The following is a 27,834-nucleotide window of genomic DNA, read 5'->3' on the forward strand; positions in this document are numbered from 1 at the left end:
AATATGTGAAGCTTTGAATTCTTGGACGCAAAGCCCCCACGGCCCCCACGGCCGGTCGTGTGAAGAAATAAACCCATCATGTGTTTTATAAAACGTCGTCTTGTGTTTGTGATTCTACCAAAAAGGTAAAGTGAAAATTGTATTATATGTCTATATAAGTGTGTTATAAAATGTCATTACATACACGTCTCGACATCTCATATCGACAATGTGAACTCTACATCTCATATCTACACTAAGACTGTCTGAACACTATCTCCTCACTCAAAGAGCTTCTCCTTCTTCAACACATCTAAGTAATGAACTTATATAATATATATGATTTTTTTTTTTTTATTTATAAAGCACATGATGGGTTTATTTCTTCACACGACCGGCCGGTGGGGGCTTTGCGTCCAAGAATTCAAAGCTTCACATATTAAGTTTCAAAATGAAATTGAAATAATGAAATAACACGTAATAATTAAATAAAATTTAATAATTAAATAAAATGTAATAATATAATAAAATGTAATAATTAAATAAAATGTAATAATTAAATAAAATGGAAATAATAAAATAAAATGTAATAATTAAATGAAATTTAATCATTAAATGAAATGTAATAAATAAATGCAATGTAATAATTTAATAAAATGGAAATTATTTAATAAAATGAAAATAATTAAATAAAATGTAAAAATTAAATAAAATGTAATAAATAAATAAAAATATAATAATTAAATAAAATGTAATAATAAAATAAAATTAAAATAATTAAATAAAATTGAAATAATTTAATAAAATGTAATAATTAAATAAAATGTAATAATTAAATAAAATGTAATAATTAAATAACATGGAAATAATTAAATAAAATTTAATAATTAAATAAAATTCAATAATGTAATAAAATGTAATAAATAAATTAAAAAAATAATTAAATAAAATGTATTAATTAAATAAAATGTAATAATTAAATAAAATGCAATAATTAAATAAAATGGAAATAATTTTTAAAAAATGTTGTAATTAAATAAAATCGAAATAATTAAATAAAATGTAATACTTTAATAAAGTGTAATAATTAAATAAAATGGAAATAATTAAATAAAATGGAATAATTAAATGAAATGGAAATAATTAAATAAAATGGAATAATTAAATAAAATTGAAATAATTAAATAAAATGGAATAATTAAATAAAATTTAATAATTAAATAAAATGGAAATAATGAAATAAAATGGAAATAATTAAATAAAATGGAAATAATGAAATAACACGTAATAATTAAATAAAATTGAATAATTAAATGAAATGGAAATAATTAAATAAAATGATTGAAAAACTTTAAAAACATTTAATTCAATTTTCTGTTTTTATTACAAATTTTATTTCAAATCAGGTACAAACCTTTTATAATATTTGCTAATATTTTTCCTCCGAGATGTATAAACATCGAAAACTCATTGGTTAAGGAAATATATTTTGCTATACTGTATTCTTTGTCTTGCATACAATAAAATTTCTATATTTGAAATTTAACTTTTTCAAATCACAAATTTTAAATTCTTAAATTATGATTTATTTGCTCTATCTAGGATATTGAGCAATTTTATTTAGCTGGGATAATCTTATATAAAACATTACATCCAATAATATTTTGTAGGACCGATAATCACTGGATTTGCACAGCAGTAGATTTATTGTATTTCATTATTCTGAATAATTATATATATGTGTGTGTGTGTGTGTGTGTGTGCGTGTGTGTGTGTGTGTGTGTGTGTGTGTGTGTGTGTGTGCATACAGCATAGTCACATTGACACACCAGTTCTCGTCAGATCATCGAAGTTAAGCAGATGGGTGACCATTTGTGAATTCTAGGTGTTGTATGTGCTTTCCGCTTATCTCGGCATTGTTTCCTGTCGTCCTGAACTTCCACTTGCCACTGGTATTTAACACTGTCAACTCAGGAGAGGTGTGGTTGGAGATTACACAACTCTTATCACAACTCTTATCACAAAAATTTCATGCGCATGCACCCTTACAGTGGGTATCCATAGTCTGTCAAGACTAGAGGAAGCCACTATGTATGTATGTATGTATGCATGTATGTGTGTATGTATGTATGTATGTATGTATGTATGTATGTCTGGCCAATGTTTGAGCATTGAAGCTCTCATTATCAAACATAGACTGAGATGGAGTGGTCATGAGGTGAGGATGACAGTCGACTTCCCAAACAACTCCTTTATGGCAAGCTCGCCGAGGGAAGACGTCTGGCTCAAAAGCCTAAAATGAGATACAAGGATTATTTGAGGTCCACCTTGAAAAAATGTGAGATGAATGAGAGAACCTGGGATAGTCTTGCTTTGGGTCGTAAAGAATGGAGAAGGACCTTGCGGGGAGGTGTGGGCAAGTTTGAGGCTGATCGAATCCAGTATGAGCGACTGAAACGTGATATCCGAAAAGGGAAGGTATACGAAATTAGTCTGGAGTGTGAGGTGTGTGGGAAATTGTCTGAGCAGAGCTGGGTTGAAAAGCCACCAGACTACTCATGAGCACAGTGCTCTACAAAACAGTCTTGTGTTGCTAGATCAACCTGTATCAACTGCGGGTTAATGTGCAAAACAGCAGGTGGTCTAAGGTGGCATTTGGATATACATAGAAGTGACCATCAAGAACATGCTGTTAGTGGTGCACATGTCTGCACAATGTGTGCCAAAGAATGCCGGAGTTTGGCAGGGCTTAAAAGCCACCTTCATGCGGTCCATCATTTATCTGTTTTCATATTTCTGTATATGTATTTTTATGTGTACTATATCAAGTAATGGCAATATTCGAAATAGAATTTGCTGCCATCATGTATGTATGTATGTATGTATGTATGTATGTACTAGGTACTGGCAATAATGGCGAAAAAAATGAGGGGAAATAGTTTTGAAAGCCGGTTTATCATAATTTTTTTGTAGAGTTCTGACTTCATTTGATTGTATTTGAAAGTTTAAAGCCTAAAGTTAATTTAATCCATGGATTTTCAATAATGGCTCATATCATCAGAGGAAATGAAATGCGGTTAGCAAAATGTTCAGCTGTGTAAAGGCACGTATTTTGCTTTTTAGCACAAATATTGAAAATAGTTTTTGAGTGGTTGTTGATAATTATATTAAGATAATTATTGGAAGAGGGAATTTCATACAACCTGAGCAGTCCATTATCGGAAGGAGTATAATGTCCTCCGGGTTTTATTTCCAAGTAGGCAGAATATTGGTCCATTGCATAGATTCCCATGGGTGATGGAATTATATATGCATGTCTATGGTGTAATGGATCTTCAAAATCAATGGTCTAGGTAGCAAGATATTTCGAGAAATGATTTTGATTTTTAGAAGCGATGTGTTGGACGAATAGCTTCTAAATCGGTCAGCTTTCTTGTTGACAAGGGGTGAGGGAAGCTTTTTAGATGAAGGAACGAGGAGGATGGGGTGAGGTAGAGGGTATGGAGAGAAGGGGGGGGTGATTTTGGCTAGGAGGCATGTGCTTAATGGAATTCTTTCGGGGGTGGGGGATTGTATTCGGTGGAAAGCCCGGCAGATTGGCATACACTGCCAGGAACTAGCATGTAGGCAATAGGGTCAACCTGCTCAACGATCAGAGAACACCGCCCTCGCCGAAATCACCGATGCCAGCAACACCAACGCCCTCGGCAGCAGAGAAGGTGTGGGGACCCCAGTCTCAGCTTACTCCCGAAGATTACCGTCAGCTATTCAACTCCAAATATAAGGAGTTTACTGACGGTAACATTATCAAACCTCTGCTAGGTATTGTGGAAAGACTATCCACAAGAATAATATTGTTAGTCACCAGATTGGAAAAAGAAAAGTCTGGCAGGGGTTTTTAAGGCTATCATGGCGGAGATTCTGGGGGATCTCCAAATACCTGCGACGTACATTTGTCGTCACAGTTACGCCATGTGGGACCTGGTGCTGCCGACCATCGATGATGCAGTAAAACTGTCCAAATGTGACCTGAAATGGAAGAATCTGCGATTCAAGCCAGTGTATCTGAGCAGGAGTCAAACCACTGCTTATATTCTAGGCGTCCCTGGTTCCTGGACTCTGAGCAAATAGGAGCAATAATGAGCCAGTATGGGGATGTCGAAGCTGTACTCCCGGCCCGTGGCCCCCGTAGCCTTATGGTAGGGCACTACTCAGTGAGAATGCGTTGTGACCGAGAGGGCTTTGAGAAAATACCGGCCCTGCTCAGAAGTGACGTTTGACTATGAGCGTCATCGTCGAGGGGCGAAAACCTCACTGTTGGTATTGCCAACAAATAGGGCATATGGCGAGGGATTGTCCTAAATGGATCCCTCAAGTCAAAGTCGCTGAAAAACAGAAGGGTGTGACACCAGCAGCCTCTGAGAAGCCAGCCGGAGGGGGCACAACAACAACACCTGACGGCTGGAGTACTGTGGTCAGAAAAAATGGGAAGATCGCGAAGACCCCCTCCACAAGAGAGCAGCCCCCTGAGGTACAAGGTCGACCAGTTCCCGCAGGATCGTCTCCGAGTTCTTCCACCAGTAAAACAAAAAGCAGGAAGCATTTTAAAATTATTTTTTATTACTGTTATTTTTCTTTATTTTGGGGTGTTTTAAGGCTCTCATTACCCCCGCCCATCACTCGCATATATCATACGCATCACAATTTCATCCCTCATATATCATACACATCACCTTCATTGATTCATTGTAAATAAAATCATTATCAAAAAAAAAAAAGGAAAAGTCATTGTAAAAAATTTAAAAAAAAAAAAAAGTCATTGTAAATATTGTTCATGTCATCTGGGGCTTTAAGTAGATCCAACCCCTAGAGTGCATGCGGTATTGTGGTGACTGGAACTAGTTATAGGGAATAGAGCAAGTGAACGACCCCCGACCCCCATACTACCTTTTGGCCTCATGCCACATTTAGAAAGATTTATTTTCATATTTTATATTATTTTTCTTGTAAAAATTATGTAAAGCCTGGAATATTCTTTTTGAATAAATATTTAAATAAATAGAAAAGAGGGTTGCCTTTTTTCTGTTGTTCTTGGCCTTCAGGCCGGGATCATGTCAGTGAGGGGACAGCTCGCATCGATCACGAGCAACCTCGCCCGATTACTGTATCCAATATCGTTGACAACGCGAGACCGCCGTGGGACAGAGAAAGACAAATGGTCTACATTACGATCCTGGCTGTGGCGAGAATGGTGATTTGGACGTTGCGTCTGCAAGGTGGCTGGGGGAGGGGTCTTTTTCTGATTAGGATCTGATCGCTTTCTTTAAACACCAACTAACACCAACTGCGGGTGAAGATCAGATGTGATAGAAGAAGGCTGCATCGCGCGGCATTTGACAGAAGATTGATACATGTAGCAAATCTGTGCGTACGAAAAGGAACCAAATTTGAATATGTGTTCCCCACCTAGGTGTGGAACACGCAGTTCCATCAAGTGTAATTTTATCCTTATCCTCTTAGCTAGATGAGTGAGTGCTTCACCCACCCCACCTGATTAGGAAGCCTCCAAGATCCCCACCCCCACCTAATTGCGATTTTTTCTTTTCACCTCCATCTTGATAAGAATTGGTCAGAGGTATGGTCAAAAGTGGAGGCTGCGGTCAACTTGTGGCTTCCTTGGAAACTTTCTTTAAAAAGTAGAGCTAAGGCATGCACCACATACGTCTTCCATCTCATCCTTTACCGACTGGCCATACTTCCTTTGCTTGCACAACACCTAACAGTTCTTGTCAAACTCTTGTCTCACTCCTTTGGGACAAAGGAAGACACTGGGTGAGCAGAGAGGTCTGTATTCAACATCCGTGTGAAGGAGGTTTAAATGCCGGACTTGAAGTGTCATCGAGACGCTGAGAGGCTGGCCTTCCTTAGCCACTACCATCAAGATGATCAAGCATGGCAACCCGCGATCACTGCTGCCTTTCCCGACCTCATTCACGACCCCTCTATCGAGAGTCGTTGCAGGCCGCGGGGAGATTCAGCCTTCCTGAAAGAGTTCTGAGCCGCACTAAAACGACTACCAAGGTCCAGCGACCTTATGACTGCCACCCGTAGGGAACTTCACAGGAATCTAGTGGGGGGGGGGCCACCGACGACTTGCTATGGGGGTTGGCAGCAGAATGAGATCCATCCGCATGAAGTTGGGCGCCGAGTTCGAGTCATCTGAACAATTCAGAGTTCTCTCTGACCTGGCGATTGGCCCGAAACACGCTTCCCCTCAACAATATACAATGCAGTTCTCGTTTCTTGGAATCACCGGCCTGTCCCTGTTGCAGGACGACAGCCGCAGAAACAACTGATCACACATTTTTCGATTGCCACGAACTCTGCCAGTACTGGTCGTATGTTGGCAAGGTGACGGCTTGCATCGACCCCGAGCATCCTCGCCCGATTACTGTATCAAATGTAGTGGACAACATGAGGCCGCCGTGGGACCAGGAGAGACAAATGGTCTTCACCGCAATCCTGGCTGTGGCGAGAATGGTGATTTGGACGTTGAGACTACTAGATGGCCGGGGGGGTGCTGCCTTTTTCTGATCAGGATCTGATCGCTTTGTTTAAACACCAACTACGGGTAAAGATCAAAAGATCAGATGCGACAGAAGAAGGCTGCATCGTGTGGCTTTTGAAAGAAGATGGATACAGTTAGCAAGTCTGTGTGTACAAAGATGGGCCAAATTTTAATATGTGTTCCTAGGTGTGGGGTGCTCGGTTCTGGGGTTCCGTTGGACCCCAGCCCCATTCCAATATCTTATTTCCCTTATTAGAAAGCCTCCAACCCCCCACCCACCTTCAAAAACAACAATTTGTTTCTTTTGCCTCCTCTCGAAATTCATCCCATCTGAGAGGAAATCAAATCAAACACTAACGCCCTCATCACCAATTTTTTTTTCTTTTCTCTCCTATTTAGGACACAACCCCTCCCCCCTCTATTTAGAGGCTGCCTGTGAAACCCTGGTTCCTTTACAAACCAGAGTGAAACGGGTGGTCTAGCATTTCAGACAGGGTTGGGAGGGCCTTACTAACCTGGTGTTTTTTTTTTTTTTTTCCCCCATGTGTCTCGACACAAATGAAATTTTATTAATATTATCTTTTTGTATTTTTTATATAAATAAAAAATGTTTTAAATTGGGTTTAAATAGGAACACCCCCTCCCACCACACACGCATAAATACAAATTTAAAAGGGTAACCATGATAAAAGATGCTGGCCAAGAGAGAAATCTTTTAAAATTTCCAATAGAGACGAGATGGATCAACCAACCTCACCATCTTTTTGAGTTGGCCTTGTGCCTAAATTTTTTGTTCATTTTCCCAATCGCATTTTTTTTTCCTGTGAATAAAAAATTTAATATCTCAAAGTGTAGTATCTGTTCTGCAGATGCTGCACTTAAAGTAATTTGTCCCGGTCAATGGAGGAGAAACCCTCTATACTGAGACAATTATTATTTTTGGTCCCAACCAGAGTGCTCCTTTTGCCTTTTTTTGTCAGGGAGCTGGTTTAACCCCACATTAAAAACGACCTTATGTCACATTTTGCTTTGGTGGGAAAGCAAATAAATACTAATAGAAAAGAGGGTTTTTAATATGAATATATACACACAAAAAAAAACGAATTTATAGGCGTATAGATAATGTAACGGACCAGGATATAATACCCTAGCTCGCCACAAGAAAATAATGAAACGAATGGAATTGAAGGAAACAAAAACTCGATGGAATAAAATAAACATGTCGTTTATTTTCTGTTGAGAGAATTTTTTGTTTTAGATATAACATGTGTTCATGTCCGCACATGTGTAACCATCGTTCGTTGTGGGACTGGTGTTGTAGAAAGAAAAGGAAAGGTGTGTTCATCTCAAGTTTGTTCGCACGTGGGAAGAGAAAGGAGTAACATAGTGAAAATGAGAATGATAGTCCAGCGTGTAGACAAAGACAAAGAGTCAGCTACGCGAAGGTGTTCTCAGGGACCAGTAGTAGATAGAGAGAGAAAGAGTGTGAATGTGTACGTACGGTCTGTTAGCTTTTTGTCCCACGTAGTAGCAAGTGGTGTGAGGTACGCGGTCGGTCGGTCCGTAGACCGACCAGTTTGAAAGCTGGGCCTAAAAGGAGGAGCCGCTTGTTGCTCTCTCTTTTATACTCGTTTCCGGTGGTCTTTTGCGCACGTGTGTATTTCCTTAGAAAGCGGAAATGATGTCGTCCATGCGTGCATGCATGTGCGCATGTGTGAGTACATGTGTGTACGTTAGTGCGTGTGTATGTACACGTGAATGTGAGTGTATGTATGCGAACGTGAATATATGTACGTGTGTGGACGTGGGCGCGTATGTTTGTGTGTGCGCATGTATATGACAAGTTATATAGCTTGAAATGTGAATGTGTGTTTTTGTGCGAGACTAGAAAAGGCTCGCACAATAGATATAGATTTATATAGCATTCATTCAGTTCCATCTGTATTTATTTACAATATCACGTCGGTGGATATTTGAGCTTGGCAATGAATGCCCTGGAAAAGACATTTTTTTATTAATGTTTACCCATTTAAAAATAGTCTATTATTCTGAAGAATGTGCAAGTTTGCTTGTATAAAAAGATGCTACTATTTAAAAATCTGACAGAGGAAATATAATATTTATTAAACAAATGTTAGAATTTTTTTGTACCAATAATTATGCATCCCCCTGTTTATACATTTATTATATTTTTATTCTCGTTCTTATATTTGATTTTCTGTATTTCGTATCTTTTATGATTCTTAGTTTCGTATATTTTGGGTTCGTACGAAACTACTTTTAATTTTTTATTTTTTTTATTTTTTTTATTACATTTTCACCCCAAACAAGGCAAATTGCCACTTTGGTGTAGGGGGCTACTGTCAGGGGCAACAACTACTGGGGTACTATGAAGGGATTTGGGCAGCAAGGTGTCGGTTCACGTTACACTTGAACTTCTGCACGTCAGTACTGTTGGGGAAGCAGGGACCTGGAATGGAATTCCAGAGTCTAGCGGTTCTGGGGAAGAAACTATTGGAATAAAAAGATCTTTTACATCTAGGGATCTCTACAGTGTGGGGGTGGGATTTAGCAGCCTGTCGGGTTTGTCGAGGGTGCTCACGTCGTGGGGGCACAAGTGATTGCAGTTCGTCAGAGAATTCACCACTAAAATACTTGTAGAAAAGGCAAAGGGATGCAACACTTCGTCGATGCGACAGAGGCTGAAGCTTAGATGCTAGTTCAGGGCCTATCAGGTTTGCGACTCTCTTTTGAACCTTGTCAAGGAGCGAGAGACTAGTAGCAGATGCACCAGCCCAGATGTGGCAGCAATACTCCATACATGGGTGAATTATAGAGGTACAGGATACTTTCGGGTGTTAGTAGTTTTCTAGCACGGTAGAGAGAGCCCACCTTTCTTGCAGCGGCCCTGGCAATGCCTTCAATGTAATTGTTCCAACTCATGTTTCCTGTGAACGTTAGGCCAAGGAGTTTGAAAGATGGACTCTCAGATTAAGAGTCGTTGGCCATTGCTATGGGTGGTAGAGAGGGTTTCTTGTAATTATTGAATGAAACTAGTTTAGTCTTGGCAGCATTGAACGCGACCAACCACTTTTGTCCCCATTCCACTACAGATTGGAGGTCTTGCTCTAGTGTTTCTGTCATTTCTTTAGAAATGTGTTCATTCGTCTTCCTGTCGTGCCTGCCATAGAGTGTAGTGTCATCAGCATATATACCCATCTCAGAGGCAATGTTGTCGGGGAGGTCATTTATGAATATCAGGAACAATAGAGGTCCAAGGATAGAACTCTGGGGCACCCCCGCATTTATATCATATTGTTTAGATGTACGACCGTCGAGGACAACCTGGATTTTTCTCTCATCTAAGAAGGATTTAATTATGTTAAGTATTCTACCAGTGATACCGTATGATCTGATTTTACTGAGGAGACCCTCATGCCATACCCTGTCAAAAGCCTTAGATATATCTAGAGCTACCGCTCTGCCCTCCCCCGCTTTGTCCAGTGAATGGTATATACATTCAGAGATCACAGTTAGGATGTCTGCTGTGGAACGGGCTTGTCTAAATCCATATTGTTTGTCAGTCAGTAGTTTAGCATCTGTAAGATGATGGACTAGAGCATGGTTAATTATGGTCTCAAATATTTTGGCAAAAAGTGGGAGGAGGCTAATGGGACGATAATTTGATGGGTCTGTCCTTTCGCCAGAATTTTTGAATACTGGTACAACAGAAGCAGTTTTCCAACAGCCCGGAAAGCAAGCTTCATTAAGGCATTTGTTGTAGAGTTTGGAGAGAACTGGAGCTACTTCGGCTGAGCACTTTTTTAATAGCACAGCTGGGATAAGATCGGATCCACATGCTTTTGAGGTGTCAAGGTTTTTATTGATAGCATGCACCTGAGCAGGAGTGTTTCCAGATCGTCTAGTGTGGCGTCTGTCCGCATAGGAAAGTCAGGTAAGGGGTGGTTGGAAGGGTCCAGTGTGGAGTTTGAGGCAAACCGTCTGGCAAGCATGTTAGCCTTGTCAGTTGCTGAGGAGACAACCTCGTGATTGTTGGTTAGTGGGGGAATTGTTGATTGCCCATTATTTACTACACTGTTGTAGATTTTCCAGAAGTCTCGAGTTCCTAGTTTTTGTGCTTCGATGCGCTTTTTAGTGGTTTCCGTAAATTCTCTCTTAGCTGTCGCTATTTCTTTCTTAACGTTATTTCTAGCTTCTATATACTTCAGTCTGTTTGAACTGGACTGATGTCGGTTAAACCTATGGTATGCATGCCGCTTTTGAGCAATGGCAGTTGCACAAGTTGACGTAAACCATTAGGGAGAGTGGGGCTTTCTATAAAATTTCCGCATGGGAACATGCGCTTCGATTGCAGTTTTGAACCAGTCAGTGGTCTCGTTTGCACATTGTTCAGCAGGGAGAGAGAAAATATTTTTCCATGGAGCATCTCTAATTATTTCCCTGATGGCTTCCCAGTCAGCCTTATTATAATATCTCGTTGTTTTGAGCACTGGCTCTTCAGTTTTGGGTCTAGAGTTTAGGGCGATTTCTACCATTATCACTGCATGATCAGCGTTCCCAAGTGGGCTGTGGGCCTTCGTTATGCAGTCATCGGGAACTGTGGTCAAAACAGATCTAGAAGTGATGCGTGTTGTTCTTCCTGGTCAGGGAAACGGGTTGGAAACGTAACAATTTGTGATAGGGAGTGAGATATAGCGAAGCTATGGGTTGTGCTGCCCGCTGCATCTGTGTGAGTAGAGAATCCAAGCCAGTTTTTGTGGTGGACATTAAAGTCACCAAATACATGTATTTGTGCGCTGGTGTCGAGGGACAGTGCCGTGTCTATGCTGTCAGATACTTTGTTTATTATGGAGCAGTCCTGAGTCGAGGGAAAGCGGTAGAGAAAATAATAGTAGCTAATATTGTGTTGCATGTTTAGTCTAAAGCACATAAAGGCTTGATCATCTGTTTCTAGGTTTGTTTCTCTAGTCAAGGGAAGGGTATTACGAATGTAAACTCCAAGTTCGTGCATATGTCTGTCAGAGTCCTTACGGCAGAGTGGGAGATATCCAGGCATGTTAAAGTGGTTAGAGGGAATGGAGGAGTGTAGGTTAGTCTCACTTAGTGCTAAGATATCCGGGGTATTTGTTAAGAGAAATGCTTCAACATCAGCTAAGTTAGTTCTAAGCCCACGGATATTTGTGAATGAGAGCCTCAAGGGAGGAGGCAAGTTGAATTTGTTTGTCCCTAATCCTGGTTTAAGCTTATTTTTAAATTGTACTGTCGTCATATTTTTTTTTAAGAGTTTCGGTAAGGGGGAGCTAAACAAGAGGTTATGCAGAGCTTCAGACATGCATCACAAGTAGACCATCAGCTGACCTTTCTCCAATTAGGATTGTGGCCTCAGGAAAGCCCACCGGGGATGAGTGCAGGGTCCCTTTCCATGCGCGTCATGGCACTACAAACAATCCGATATTATTCAACTGTTGATGGAGCAGCCGCTCTTAGCGCTACCAAAGAGTTAGGGCTCCTGTACTACCAGTCGGAAACAGCAGCCAGGAACTGTCAATCCGGTACCCTCAACCCATTAGAAGAAGGTCAACCCAATCTAATCGCTCAGGCATATCTTATACTCAAGCACTCCCAAATGTTCAGTTTTAGGGGTGGGGCTTGCTGGGAATGGGGAAGAACGGCGTTCATTGCCCTAGCCAGGAAACAAGATCTACCGCTGGGTGTTTCTGTCGAATCACCGAGATAGTGTCTCTGCGCTTGACTAATAGGCAAAGAAGGAGTATGGAAGCCGGGCGATAGACAGAGCCTATCTATTGCTTAAGCAATTTAGGTTTGCAACCGGTGAATTTGTTTGAGTCACCAGCTCTAGGAAGGTTGTCATCCAAGATTGAAGAGGTCTCTCTCCCCTTTGGTTTAGTTTCAGAGTTTTCCTTCTCCTAGACGGATGATCTGGGAAGACCTACTGGGTCCGTCAGCCCTGAGAGGGTTTTCTCCGCGCCTAGGTTCTAATCCAGGTATTTCTGCGACCCCGCGTGGTTAGTGTTACTGGGTTAGTTTGTGGGGGATTATATCTCTACTGATTAGTTACACTCCTCAAAGTGATTTAGGGACATGCTATTTACTTGTTAATGGATAAAGGGGGTGGGTGAAGTTCATGCAGTGTAAGCGTCTATGATTGTAAGAGGGCTTGTTAGGGAGGAGATAATGTGATTTTAGTCTTACCCTTTTTTTTAATTTTATTTATGTTAGCTTAGGTCTAGGATGTTACAGTATTAGTAGGTATTAAGAATTGAGCTACGAGTTGTGCCCGAGCTATTTTAGATGATAGGAGGGTTATGATGTAAGTGCAATATAGTATGGATAAGACAGCAAGTTTTGAGTCATGCGTAATTAGGTGAATAGATATATGGGCAGGTTTTCAGTAGGTGCGAATAGAGTTGAAGTTGTAGTTATTTTCTAGTAAGAGTCATGGGGCATTTTGCATAACAAGGAGTGTCGTTTCAATAACGTATTAATCGTTGCAAAACTCGAGGAGCCAGTTGTGTAGTGTAGATCGCTTTGTTTCTGAGTACTTTGGCTGTTAAGTACCTGCCTCTGTGTGCATAGGCTGTTAAATCCCTTACTGGATAGGAATGAGCTGTAACGCATGCCTTAGAGGTAGAAATGTATAGATGTTTAGTGATGGCTATTAAAACATTTTGCATGCGAGGGATTAGGGGCTGGAAGTTAGCGATTCCACTACAGATGCGGGGCAATGTGGGAGTTTAGTGGCAGATAGGTTGGAAGGAGTAGATTGTTAGCGTTCAAGAGAAGAGGGGTTATTTATTTACAGATAGATTTCCATTAGGATTTTTGAGTTACAGGTAAGGTTTAGTTTGAAGAAGAGGGAACTTTATTTATTTTATTTTATTTTTTTTTGCATGCAGGTAAGACAAACGCAAGCGTCTTGGAGGTAAAATGTATAAGATTTCGTAGCTAGCTATTAAGTTTTTTCCTCCCAGTTATAGGAACAGCTAGTTCGTTGGGATTTGGAATTGTAGTCATTAAGGTCAGGCGCAGAGTGTTGCATCTACTCAGAAAATTAGTCCTAGTATCACAGCTGGGATTATGTATATTGCAGTTACAAATAGTGACAGTTAAATTATGAGCCACGTGCAGTGGTTTGGTATGGTATGGGTATCATGGAGGACACTTTAATACAAGCAAGCGTACGGTGATTGCATATGTTAAGTATACTACTTAAATAAAGTTCTTCTGTCTTCTATAGTGTAAAGAAAGGTATTCCTAGCTCTGTTCTGTATTTTTGTATAAACTATTCGTTTCCGAGTAAGTTCTGTCCACAAAACGGCTCGCATGGAACTAAAATGTTAAAGACCATTTCTACGCATATGTAATTAGAATGCATTAAATAAATAAATTTAAAGAGAAGGTATAAACAGGTGGTTAAGGCTAAAAGAGAAAAAATAAATAAATAAAAACAATAAATACAATAAAAAGATAATAGAAAATTTAAAGAAAAAGAGTAATGCTAGCTCCTTGATGACGTCATAAGCCCAGCGCAAAATTCGGTCTTTTTTGAATTCCAGCGACATGGATATTGGACGTGAATTCATTGCCCGACGCAGATATGGAATTTTGACGAGCCCTCCTTCAAAGAAGAATACCCGGCAACAAAACACTGGGACGCAACGAAGCGAACTTCTGAAGACTTTATTTACGTGGCTACGGTTTGCACGTATTTGGAAAGAGTGTAATTTTTTAAAAGACTTTAAATTGAGAAAAGAAAAAGGGACGTGCCTGACCGCCATCAATTTGTGAGTACGTTCCTAAAATTTATTGCATATGAGAGTGTGATTAGGAACTACTATTTGAATAATATTGTATTCGTTCATTGATACGACATTTTCAATATAAGAACCAGCGTTTTTTGTTTTGTTTTGTTTTTTTTTCACTATATGTTGTTACCTTGGCGTTCTTTGTTTTTTTTTTTAATTTAATGCCCGCAAAGGGAAAAATTTGCAACCAATTTTCTTCACTTTTTTATTTCATGCTCTTATATTTTTGCAGGCTAGTTATTTTCGCATCGAATTAATCTGAAAGAGGATAAGTTTCCGCCATAACGGCTTTATTTAATGTAACAAAGTTTATGACATTAATAATACAAAAAAACTCACTGAATGTTTTTTATTGGTTTATTTTTTCATGCAAACATTGGGACGCTGAAACTTTACAAAAAGGACATATTGTCATTGTTATTAAACAAAAAATTCAACTACTTTATTGAAACAATCTTTCATGATTGCTATTATCGAAAAATAGTCGCATCTTTTCTTATAATTGGTGTCCCAAATTATCGAATGAAACGAAAAGTAATCTTCGCTAGTATTGAATTATGATAGCATATCGATCAAGGGAGATAACTCCCTATATTTTGAGTTGTCGTCTGTCTCTTCGATTTGTGTTTACTTTGTCAGTTTTGGTTTTCGTTTCGTTCTGTACGCTAAAGGTATATCACACGAACTATTTTAAGGGACGGAGGGACTTTATTCTCGAGCTTACAGAACGAAACTAAAAACAAAATTGAAAAACTCCTTATTCAGGAAAAATAAAACCTTTTTTTTTTACTTCTCGGAATAGCGAATTAGGGTAAATAAACTGTTACCACCACGCCAGTAAATAAAGGTATATTTGAAGGGACGGAGAAACTTTATTCTCGAGCGTACATAACAAAACTCCAATCAAAACTGAAAAAGTAAACACAACTCGAAGAGACAGACAACTCAAAATATGCTGAGTTATCTCCCTTCACCGATATGCGATCGTAATTCAATACTGGCGTTTAGTAAAATTAGAGTTACGTACCTTAGACGAATCAGTTTTCTTCATGATTTATATAATAGATGTAGGTTTTTGCGTTGATTAAGCCTTACTTTTACGTACTTAATAAATTGATCGAATAGCATATAGAATCAATTAATAATTAGTTATATCTAGTTATATCCCTTTTTCTGCCTTGCCATAAATTAGCAAAATCTTTATTTTTAATAATGACAAGGTATTTAATCAATTAATTATTAGTAATATTTAGTTATGTCCTTTGAATTAAAAAAAAAATAATCAGAGTATTATTCAATCAAATAATTGTAAGTACCTTATTTTTCTTGGCCTTTTGGACAAGATCAAAGTGTAGTGTCTGTTCTTCGGGTGCTGCACTGCTGCAGTGCTGCAGTGCTGCACTTCATTTTCTTGTTCTCTTTCGGTGGAGGAGAAATCCTTCACGACTGAGACAATTTTTATTTTTGTACCTTTTCTCCACGTTAAAAAACGACCCTGGTGTCTAACTCTGTCCCGTGGGGAGGCATAGTAAATAGGTACATCAATTTTTTTTGGTCTTTTGGCCAAGATCAAAGTGTAGTATCTGTTCCGGCAGATACTGCACTTAAGATAATTTGTACCAGTCAATGGAGGGGAAACCCTCTATACTGGGAACCGCCTGGGTAATACCTAGGAGGTCCACCCTCCCAGGCCTTGCCACCGGGCTTTCCGGTGGGGCAAGTTTATTGCTTGCTGCCTGAGGCGCCCCGACCGGGGAATGCCGACGGGGTTACTCAGGCAATTTTTAAAATTGCAGGAGTGCCCCTCCTTTAGGGGAGCCTGCGGGGTTCCCACTTTCCGGCCTTGTGCCACATAATGCTGATGTGGGCAGCATTTAAATATAAATAAAAACCCTCTATACTAGGACAATTATTATTTTTGGTAACCAGAGTGCCCCCTTTTTGCCTACTTTAAGGGGAGCTGGTTTTTACCTCACATTAAAAACGGCCTTGTGCCTAATTTGCTCTGTGGGGGAGCAAATAAACACCATCTGTTCCGGCAGATACTGCAAGCTATGACTAGCTATGACTAGCAAAGACCAGATGTGGGGGCAAGCCCACATGTCTGACCTTTAACCAGCTCCCATTTCCCACCTCTCGGGAGCTGGTCCCCTTTTTCCCTTCCCCCTCCCTTCACTCCTCACATTAAAAATCGGCCTTGTGCCTCATTTGCTCGGTGGGGGAGCAAATAAATACCATCTGTTCCGGCAGATACTGCAAGCTATGACTAGCAAAGACCAGATGTAGGGGCAACCCCACATGCCTGACCTTTAACCAGCTCCCATTTCCCACCTCTCGGGAGCTGGTCCCCTTTTTCCCTTCCCCCTCCCTTCACTCCTCACATTAAAAATCGGCCTTGTGCCTAATTTTCTCGGTGGGGGAGCAAATAAATACCATCTGTTCTTCAGATGCGGCACTTCCATTTCTCGTTCTCTTTCAGTGGAGGAGAAATCCTTCATGACTGAGACAATTTTTATTTTTGTACCTTTTCTCCACGTTAAAAAACGACCCTGGTGTATAACTCTGTCCCGTGGGGAGGCATTGTAAATAGGTACATCAAGTTTTTCCTCTTTAATCTGCATTGCTTGAGCATAGCTAAGTAATGAAACAAACGGAGCATTTTATATACGAGGGCATTTTCAAAAGTAATGTTTTCTATTTTTATTTCGCCCGAAGGATTCCCGGCAAATTGCATTGTTATGATGACTGAACTTATGCATTCATGACCTGAACGTTTTATTTCTCTAATATTAACGATGTGAGACTCTAATAAAGCAACCCTTGTCATAGACATTCGTCAGAATCAGAAATGCGTCATTGAATTCAGGGCAAAAGTGTATTCAGAATAATGGCGATTACGTAGAAAATATATTCTGGAACACGAAATGTCGCTCGTTGTAATAGTACCACTCCCGTTTGTGTAGCTCTTCAACTTGTTGAGTTAAAAAAAAAAAAGAATAAAAGGCTTTAACATAGCCGAATAATAGAATAAACGCCGTATAAACATTATTACTTAAATCTAATTTTTCTCTTGACTCTGTGGGGTTTTAACAAAACCAATAATAGATTAAACACCTATTTAAGCAATCATTAGTAATATCTGGTTATTGTACTTCGTCTTGTGTCGTTTTAACATCGCTTCATGATAAATTAAACAGCGTATTTAATATATTTATCATTCACTGGACAATGCGGGGGAGGGCAGAGCGGTAGCTCTAGATATATCTAAGGCTTTTGACACGAGGGTCTCCTCAGTAAAATCAGATCATACGGTATCACTGGTAGAATACTTAACATAATTAAATCCTTCTTAGATAAGAGAAAAATCCAGGTTGTCCTCGACGGTCGTACATCTAAACAATATGATATAAATGCGGGGGTGCCCCAGGGTTCTATCCTTTGACCTCTATTGTTCCTGATATTCATAAATGATCTCCCTGACAACATTGCCTCTGAGATGGGTATATATGCTGATGACACTACACTCTATGGCAGGCACGACAGGAAGACGAATGAACACATTTCTAAAGAAATGGCAGAAACACTAGAGGAAGACCTCCAATCTGTAGTGGAATGGGGACAAAAGTGGTTGGTCGCGTTCAATGCTGCCAAGACTAAACTAGTTTCATTCAATAATTACAAGAAACCCTCTCTACCACCCATAGCAATGGCCAACGACTCTTTATCTGAGAGTCCATCTTTCAAACTCCTTGGCCTAACGTTCACAGGAAACATGAGTTGGAACAATTACATTGAAGGCATTGCCAGGGCCGCTGCAAGAAAGGTGGGCTCTCTCTACCGTGCTAGAAAACTACTAACACCCGAAAGTATCCTGTACCTCTATAAGGCCACCATTCGCCCATGTATGGAGTATTGCTGCCACATCTGGGCTGCTACTAGTCTTTCGCTCCTTTACAAGGTTCAAAAGAGAGTCGCAAACCTGATAGGCCCTGAACTGGCATCTAAGCTTTAGCCTCTGTCCCATCGACGAAATGTTGCATCCCTTTGCCTTTTCTACAAGTATTTTAGTCGTGAATTCTCTGACGAACTGCAATCACTTGTGCCCCCACGACGTGTGCACCCTCGACAAACCCGACAGGCTGCTAAATCCCACCCCCACACTGTAGAGATCCCTAGATGTAAAAGATCTTTTTACTCCAATAGTTTCTTCCCCAGAACCGCTAGACTCTGGAATTCCATTCCAGGTCCCTGCTTCCCCAACAGTACTGACGTGCAGAAGTTCAAGTGTAACGTGAACCGACACCTTGCTGCCCAAATCCCTACATAGTACCCCAGTAGTTGTTGCCCCTGATAGTAGCCCCCTACACCAAAGTGGCAATTTGCCTTGTTTGGGGTGAAAATGTAATAAAAAAAATAAAAAAAAATTAATAGAATCATGTTATTTATCTAGATTCTGCTCCTTATTTACCTAGCTGATTAATAAAATAAACAGTGTATTTAATCTATAAATCATTTATATTAACTAACTACTAAAATAAGCTGCATATTTAATTTTTTTTTTTCCTTTTTACATAGGCGTCACCACATATCAAGGACCAGAGGCCACTCGAGGATAAGGGTTAAAGAATGTACAGTAGTCAATTGGACAATATAGTAATCGTTAGTAATTGAAAATTCGGTTAATTTGTTAACTTAAATAGAATGGTTCATCAAGAACTTGTTTACGTTGAACTTGAAGACAAGCATATTGTAGTCAACTGGAAAGCAGGTAAACGGAAGACAATTCCACAGGCGTGCAGTTCTAAGAAAGAAGCTTTGTCCATGGAATCTACGTTTAAGTTTAGACACAGATAAAGAGTAGGGGAAATTATTGATAGTGTTTTCAGCTAGACGAGTGTTTCTCATGAAAATTTGGCAAGGAGGGACCATAGATTGGAGCTCAGACGAGCACTTGCCATGAAAATAGCGATAAAGCAGAAACAGATTCTCAACATCTCTTCTGTTAGAAAGAGATTAGGGCATCCCCTAAGAGGCTACGAAGTCTATTTTGAACCCTATCAAGGCAGAATAAGTCCTTTCTAACAGCCTCTGCCCAGCTGTTACAACAGTACTCCATCCTTGGACGTACCTGGCTCTTATATAGATAGAGAATTGCATCAGCAGTGAGATATCTACTGGAATGATAGAAGGACCCCACCATTTTTTCAGCGGCCTTGGCAACGGATTTGATGTATGTATTCCATTTCAGATCAGGAGTAAAAGTAAAGCCGAGAAGTGTTATGGCTCGCAGGTAGTCACAAAGAAGAACAGAACAACGAAGAACAGTTTAAACATGTATTACATGAAAACAACGGAAAGGTTACAAATCAAAAGTGTAGGTAATTCACTGAGCATGCGAGGGTTGCTCTGGAATTAGATCTCTGCCTGGAATCGCCATGAGTAAAGTTTATATGGATGATGGATTAGCCCACAACACCTCTCCTCAAGCTGATTTTTCCGGGTGAGAAAACAGTATCTTTTCTTTTTGGGGGTAGACCAACAAGGGGTCTGTGTGCTTCCTTTTTCTGCCAGAGTGTCTTGGTTCTGACATAGCTTTTGGAGGTTCCACGTCAAAACAGTCGCATACTGTATCAAATGCTTCTCTGCCTTCCTACAGTGGTTCTTTTTTATCCTTGGAGGTGCGTTTCCTTATTTGGTTCAGGTGCCTCTTATATTCGAATTTTGGGCCCTGAATGATGTATGTAACATGGCCGACTTTTCGTAAGATCGTGCCTTGTTCCCAAAAGGAAACATTATTCTTATAATATTTAAAATATACTTTATCCCCACAGTTAAACCATTTTGTTGGCATTGTAGAGGTTCTGTATTGTATTATATGTTTGAGCAGCAGTCTATCAAATACTGATTTTATTCTCCGCCCAAACATGATTTCAGCTGGGGATCCGGAATCTTGTTTGTTAGGATTTTTTGTTATCCTCTAGACCTGCAGAAATTGCTGGAGGGCCTTTTCTGTCAGTGTGCTGCACGCCTTTTATAACGTCCTTTTAAGCATGTCAATGAAGCGTTAGGCCTGGCTGTTACTGGAGTGGTACTGGGGGGGTCTTAATATGCTTAACTTGGTATGTTTCGCGGAATTCTCTGAATGCTGAGGTAAAATGGGTACCGTTGTCACTGACTAGACAATCCACAACCCAAAAACGCGCAAACAACTCTAATAAAAATGCCAAGGTTTATGTGTTATAGGTGGTTCCTTGGCAACCAAAGCACAGCCTTTGCACGTATTAACCATATTGGTAATGCCTTGATCCATAGCTGGCCAGTAAACAAAATTCTCACAAGGCTTTTCATCCGGTTTATTCCTGGATGACTCCTTGAGAATCCTTTTTTGAAGGGTTTTGGGGATGACAACCCTTTCGCTGTATAGCAGTATCTCATCGCAAACAGAAAAAATGTCTGAAACGGTATCACCCCCATGTTAACTTCTGCTTAGTGGTTTCGATAAAATTGCCAATCACGGATTCTGCCTTAATTTTCTGAAGTGTGATCGACAGTTCAAGGATAATATTATGAACCATGATTTTCAATTCAATATTAATACGTAGTGCCGTGATTACTGAGTCTTCGAGAGGTTCCATTTTGTCAGGAATAAGTCTCGACAGACCGTCTACATGTGCCAGCTCTTTTGAGGAGAGAAATTCTATTGTAAAATTATAATTTAGAAGAATACTTCCCCATCTTAATAATCGATTCGCCGTGAATGTGGGAACTCTCTTTTGTGATCCAAAAATGGATATCAAAGGCTTATGGTCGGTTTGTAGAAAAAAATATCTTCCGTACAAGAACCAGTGGAATTTCAAAACTGCAAAAATAATTCCTTGTCCTTCTTTTTCGATCTAAGAATAATTTTTCTCTGCTGGAAGCAGAGTCTGGGATGTGAAAGCTATTAACTGTTTTGAACCGTTTGGCATCCTAAGTAACATACAGGCGCCAACACCATACTGGCTATCATCACTAGCCACTATTATATCCCACTTCGGGTTAAAATGAGCTAGGAACAGTTTTGAAGAAAGGATTTTTTTATTTCTTGCAATGACGTCTGACAATCCGCTGTCCACTCCCAAGCATTATCTTTCTTTAGTAATTGATTAAGTGGTGCATGTTGGGGATAAACCCTTGGTAATAATTTGCTAAGCCTAAAAAGCTTTTCAATTGTCCTATATTTTTCGGTGCCGGCATTTCTCTAATGGCGGTTGCCCTGTCCGGATCTGGGCGTCTGCCATCTTTATCAATGATATATCCTCGGTACTTGATTTTTTGTAAAAAGAATTTACACTTGTCTTAATTTTGTATTCCACTGAATACTTGTCTGATATGGTTTTTGTGTTCCTCGCTGCTTTTGCTCACTATAATGATGTCATCTAGATATGCGATGGCGGTGTCCAGGTCGCTCAGCATGGTATCCATGACTTGCTGGAACTTTTTTCCATTTGCCTGCCTTCCAGCTGACTACAATATGATTGTCTTCAAGTCCAACGTAAACAAATTCTTGATGAGCCGCCCTCTTAAGTAATCCAATTTACCAAATTTCCGTGACTAACGATTACTACGATATTGTGCCATTGCTTTCCGTACACTCATTAACCCTTATCTTCGAGCGGCCTCCATGCATTGATAAGTGACTCTTTTGTAAAACAATGCTGTAAATGGTATAATTATTTTCAAAACAATATCATATGGCAAATGGTAGTTTAAACGTGAATATTAGTACAACTTTTGAACCAGAAAAAAAATAAAATTTCATTTCATTCGAAAAAAAAACACTAAGAAACGGGGCCTAATTAGAGTTGGGGCCCGTTTTTGGGGGGTCACCCTGTATTAAAATCATATCCACCCCCACTAATAACACTAACAATAACAATAGCAATAATGCCCAGCCCTTCTGCAAGAAGTACCTGTTAATGTTGTTATTTCTTATGGTTAAACATATATTTATTTAGCAGTAGTAGTAGTAGCAGTAGTAGTTACAAATCTTGTTTTAATGTAATGATCAAATTTAAAGAGATAGAATGTAGGTTTATGCTGTTTGGGGCCTCCATACATAAGAGTGGAGAAATGTGTATGCAAAAAAAAATTGCACAGTGTGTAAATATGTTGCATGAATGATTGCATATCTGTTTTTTCGATGAGCAAGCTTATTTATTTGAATTATAGTTTTATATTGGAAAAATAACTTATGAATAGGAAAAGTTATAATACGATATGTAAGAAAAATGTTTTAATAATAATAATAATCTGAGATCTTGGGGAGGCTTAGTGCCACTCAAATTCCAGTATAAACCAATGGCCACTGCCAGCGAGAAATCAATGGTACGCGGCTGTTGCGATGATGCAAATTTATTTGCTAATGCTATCGAAGGAGAAGGAGAGAGCTGGACGTCTGGGGAGACTTGTTGTCATTCAGCTTCCAGAGAACGCCACAGGTCTCCAATCAAATCGTTTGCTGACTCGTGTGAAAGCTCCAGGTGAGTCAATAATAATAATAATTCTGATTTTGTTTATCAATATCTCCCTGAAAAGAGATGGGATCTATTTCCAGAGGACTTCCCTCAATCCTGGCTCCAAACCAGGAGTTTCAAAGATCAAGAGTTTTTCTAAGGATGTTGGTGGTACCTACAATAGCAAAGGTTTGAAGGCCGCCTAAAACACCGGGGATTCATAGTTTTTTTTTCAATTATCCTTCCAGACGACTTGATACTACTCCTAGCGTACCAATTACGACTGGGATTATTTGTGTATATGCCTTATCTCCAAGGCCAATGGAACATAATTGTTTCACTTGTCGTTCTACTTCTCTCTCACATTCCTGTCCCAGGGTACTGAGAAGTCTAAAATTTGCCAGTTTTTTGAGATTTTGTCAATGACGACCAAATCCGGACAATTATGTTCCAATTGCTTGATCGTTATGACACTTTTGTCCCACCATACCTCTACCTTGCCATCCTTACTTGTTCTCACTTCATGAGGCACCTCCTCAAACCACTTTCCAGCACACTTCATCCCAAGCCTTACAGACCTCCCAATATATCCGGAGTCCCATGCGATTGTGTCTTTTGCGGTACTTTCTCTGGGCCAATCCGCTACACCCTGCTGCAAGGCGCGCAATTGACTCTAAGGCCTTACCACAAATCCGGTATTCTGCAGCAACTTCCTCTCCTAGAACCACTTTTTTGAAGAGTCGTGTTCCTACTGCCTGCTCTTGTGCTGCACAAACACAAGCTTCAGTACCCAGCTCTAAGCCAGATACTCAGCTCTAAGCCATTGCCATAATCTTTCAATAGCCACATCTATATATCCTGGAAGAACTTTCCGTGCATTTCCTTCTTAGCCAGTTGCTCTGTCCTTTGTCTATACGTTTCACATACTCAACCTTGGTCTCACATACCTCCACTTCCTTGGCCACAACTTTGAGAATACACTCCTCACTTCTAACCACATGCTCCTTCAAAGACATCTCCTCACTTCTAGCACAATCTTTTACACTTTTCAATCCTCTCCCACCGTCTTTCCTCTTTTGATACAACCTTGCTCTGCTACTTCTAATGTGGAATATACCAAACATTGCTAAAACTTTGCTTGTTTTGATATTCATGGCATGCAACTCCTTGTCAGACTATTCTAAAATTCCCTCACTGTATCTCAAAATACTGACTGCCCATGCATTCACCGCATTCATTAGGTTTCTTCCATACAGTTTCAATGTCTGCCATCAGATCCAAAGTTATATCCTTTTCTCCCTCTTCAAGAGGATGTTCAGACACATCATTATCATTACAAAAAGAAGTGGAAACGAATCTCCTTGGAATATTCCACGTTTAATGCCAACCTACCCTAGCACTTCTCTGTTTGCTGTCAACACAGTTTTCCACTGAGCCATACTTGTCTCCAAAAGCCCTATCACATTCCTTGCAACATTCATCATCGATAGTGTTTCACGGATCCATGAATGAGGAACCATGTTGCAAGCCTTTCTGTAATCGATCGATGCTACACTCAACTTCCTCTTCATCATCTTTACATCCTGCATTACTGCCTTATCAATCATTAACTGATCCTAAGTACCCCTCAAGCCTTTCTGGCATCCTTTCTGTTCATCAGGAAGAACACCATTACTCACAAGATGTCCAGAAACTTTTTTCTGCAAAGATTCCGGTTAATAGCTTCCACATTAGTGGTAGACATGTAATCGGTCTGTAATTGCTGGTAACTGTTCCCTGACAGCGAAAAACCGACTTCTTTTGTTTTATATAGAGATAAAACATTTCATTGATTTTTGTTTTCGTCAGAAAATAAAAAAAAATAGTCAATAAAAAACATAAATGTTTTTTGTTATTGCTTTCATGCTAGAAAAGTTAATTTTGACGCTGGCGAATTTCGATTCGGCTTTTTCCGACTGCTTACGTATTTGGGCATCGGCAAAATCGGTTTTGTTTTGTTCAAAAGCTATACCAGTTCTGAAATGTGATTAACTATGGTCCATGCAAACGAAATGGAAATGTGTCGTAAATAAAAAATTAAAAAAAAAACACAGAATATCGAACAAGCCTGTTGATAAAAGGTTACAGCAGTTGTTCATTTATAAAGAAGTTCATCGATAAGCGTCAAGAAATACTTTACCTTTAGGTGGCACACATTCATGCAAATATTTACCTTAGAACAGATGATATTTAAAATGAGTATTTAAACCGAATAACTTCCAACCGTTTCGCACAGATGTGTGATTTATCCGTTTGTTTTTAATTGTTCTTATCTGCTAAACATATTTAAAGGGAAAAGAAGACATCTCTTCACAAGTGAACCAAAATGTATGCTTGGCATAATATACACAAATGAGTTTCTAGTTTCGTTAGTGTGTATCTTGCATTACTTCTGGATATTTGGTATCTGTCTGTCTGAAGCCAAAACATACTCTCATTTTTATTAATTGTACTACTGTATGTTCCATTACTTATGAAGACTTGGTAGCGGTCTGTCTGAAGCCAAAACTATAATATCAGTGCTATTGTACTATTATATATTCCATTACTTTTTTTTACTTGAAAGTCACCATATATCAAGGCGCGAAGGCCACTCGAGGATAGGGGTTAATGAATGTGTGGTGACAGTGTAGTAATCGTTAATAGTGTAAATTGGGAAGAATTTGATTATTAATAGAGACGACTCAACAAGAATTTGTTTACATTGGATTTGAAGGCTACCATGTTGTATTCAACCAGGAAGAAAGCCAGTGAAACTATATTCCGCAGGCAGTTCTGGGAAAGAATCGAAATTTATTATCTGACACCAAAACTATACTCCCACTTCTGTTACTAATGGGAGAGTTGGAATCAGTCTGTCTGATGCCGAACTATATCACTACTTCCATTAATTTAACTATATTGTTATGCTCAGTTTTAAAATTATTAAGCCTAATCGCAGATGATCTTATTTGTAAGTTTCAATCAGGAAAAAATGGCTTATATTAAAAGTAGATATAGTTTGCTTGAAACATTGCATGCAATATATATATATAGAGGAGATATATAAGGCAATCAGAATGCAAGAAGTACTTATACGTCATTGTTTAGAAAGAATACTAAAACAAAGTGATATTTTTAATAGTACATATTAACTGTTTAATCAAAACTTCTAATCAATTATGAAATATTTGCGACCGTTTTATAATGTATTTTGATGAAGGACTTCTTTATTAAATGGTAGATGTTTCAACTCTACTGGGATCCATGTGGACTTATACTATTTAAGCTGTTGATCCACTTGACTCAAGTACACTTTCACACCAGTTCTTGTTAGATCACCGAAGTTAAGCATCATTGAGCCTGGTCAGTACTAAAATGGGTGACAATAACCGTCGATAACACCAGATATACCTTTTCCTCTTACCTCAACTCTAACTCTAATCATTTTTCTCCCCACAAGGGGTTAATGCCTTGGGATAATACCACCAGCAAATTTAAGAGAACAAAAACAAGTTTTTTTTTAAAATGGTCTTACACCGAAAATGACAGAATTTCTTTTTTTTTAATCATTTAATAAAATGTTTCATAACATTATTTGGTTTTCTTAAATTTAACAAATTACGAGACGCCTTAAATAAGTTTCTATATTTTTTTGAACAGGCATTTTAAATTGTTGTAAACTCTTGAAAATTTAGTATGCTATGGCTATGCATGTTATGAAATGACTGACCAATATTTGGGATTTGAGGTTCGAATGAACAGCTACAGTAAGAATTGGAATGCCTGGTACTGATTGTCACAGCTGATGAATTCAAAAATGCAATCTGGACGTGGGGACACTTAAGAGGAATAATATGCAATAAAATTCTGTTTTAAACTTGGCAAATGCCACAGAAACGTATGGAATGCTCCCAACCGCTTTTGGATCATCTTGCATGAATCGAGCGTCAGTTTTTTGGAGTGGCATAAGAGATTCCAGGAGGGCAGGGAGTCTGTGATGGTTGATTAGAGGTGTGGGAGGAGTAAGAAAATCAAAACCCCAGAGTTGGTTGCTCAAAGAAAGAATTTCATAGATAAGGACCATTGTATTTCTATAGTGACAATAAGTGCTCAGTTTGTTGTCAGTGTGGTTAGCAACAAATGGACGAATATTTCGGAATACCAGGTGTTGTATGTAGGAGGAGGAAGATACCTACTGTTACACAAAGGGCTCGGTCTAAGCCGGGTTGACATGCTAGTATATATATGTGTATATGTGTATATACATATATGTATTTATATGGATAAAGGGTGGCACGCGTCTGCAGATGGAATGTGGGGAACATGACAGCTAAATCAAAATTGTTTCAATATTTCTCACGAATGTAAACAAAATTTGTTATTGTTTGAGAAGGAATGTAGCAATTAAAGGAATCTGGTTATGTTGATGTTTTTAAAAGTTGACAGAAAAAGTGACACAAAAAAGATTGGCAGATTGAGATTTGATTGTCAACCAAGCGGACGCAACGATATACTCCTCTCTGTCTCTCTCCCACTCTTCTCTCTCTCCACCATAATAGAGAAACAATGAGGAATAAAAACAGACTGTTGCTTATACCAAATGTGTTGTTGTGTTTTTGAATTCTAGAAAAAAGGTTCATAATATAACACTACTTCGAAGGTGCAAAAAGCTGAAGTCGTTATCTCCTCTGACCAGAATATACATACAACTGGAGACTGCCTATGAATTTGATATTCCTATGAAACTTCCTCTTTTTAGAAAGCCAGTTCAACCCCTCTGAGGTTAATTGTGCTGCTTTTATTTGATTTTACTTTTATTGACAAAATATCTCTTATTGTTGAATGGTGGCCTGACTTCTTATATTAATATATTGTTATATTTTGAGTTTGCACTTGTAACAGCCTGAAATAAGATGGTACATAA

This window comes from Euprymna scolopes, chromosome 17, assembly GCF_053919585.1.
Source record: "Euprymna scolopes isolate OS-2025 chromosome 17, ASM5391958v1, whole genome shotgun sequence".
Taxonomy (NCBI): domain Eukaryota; kingdom Metazoa; phylum Mollusca; class Cephalopoda; order Sepiida; family Sepiolidae; genus Euprymna; species Euprymna scolopes.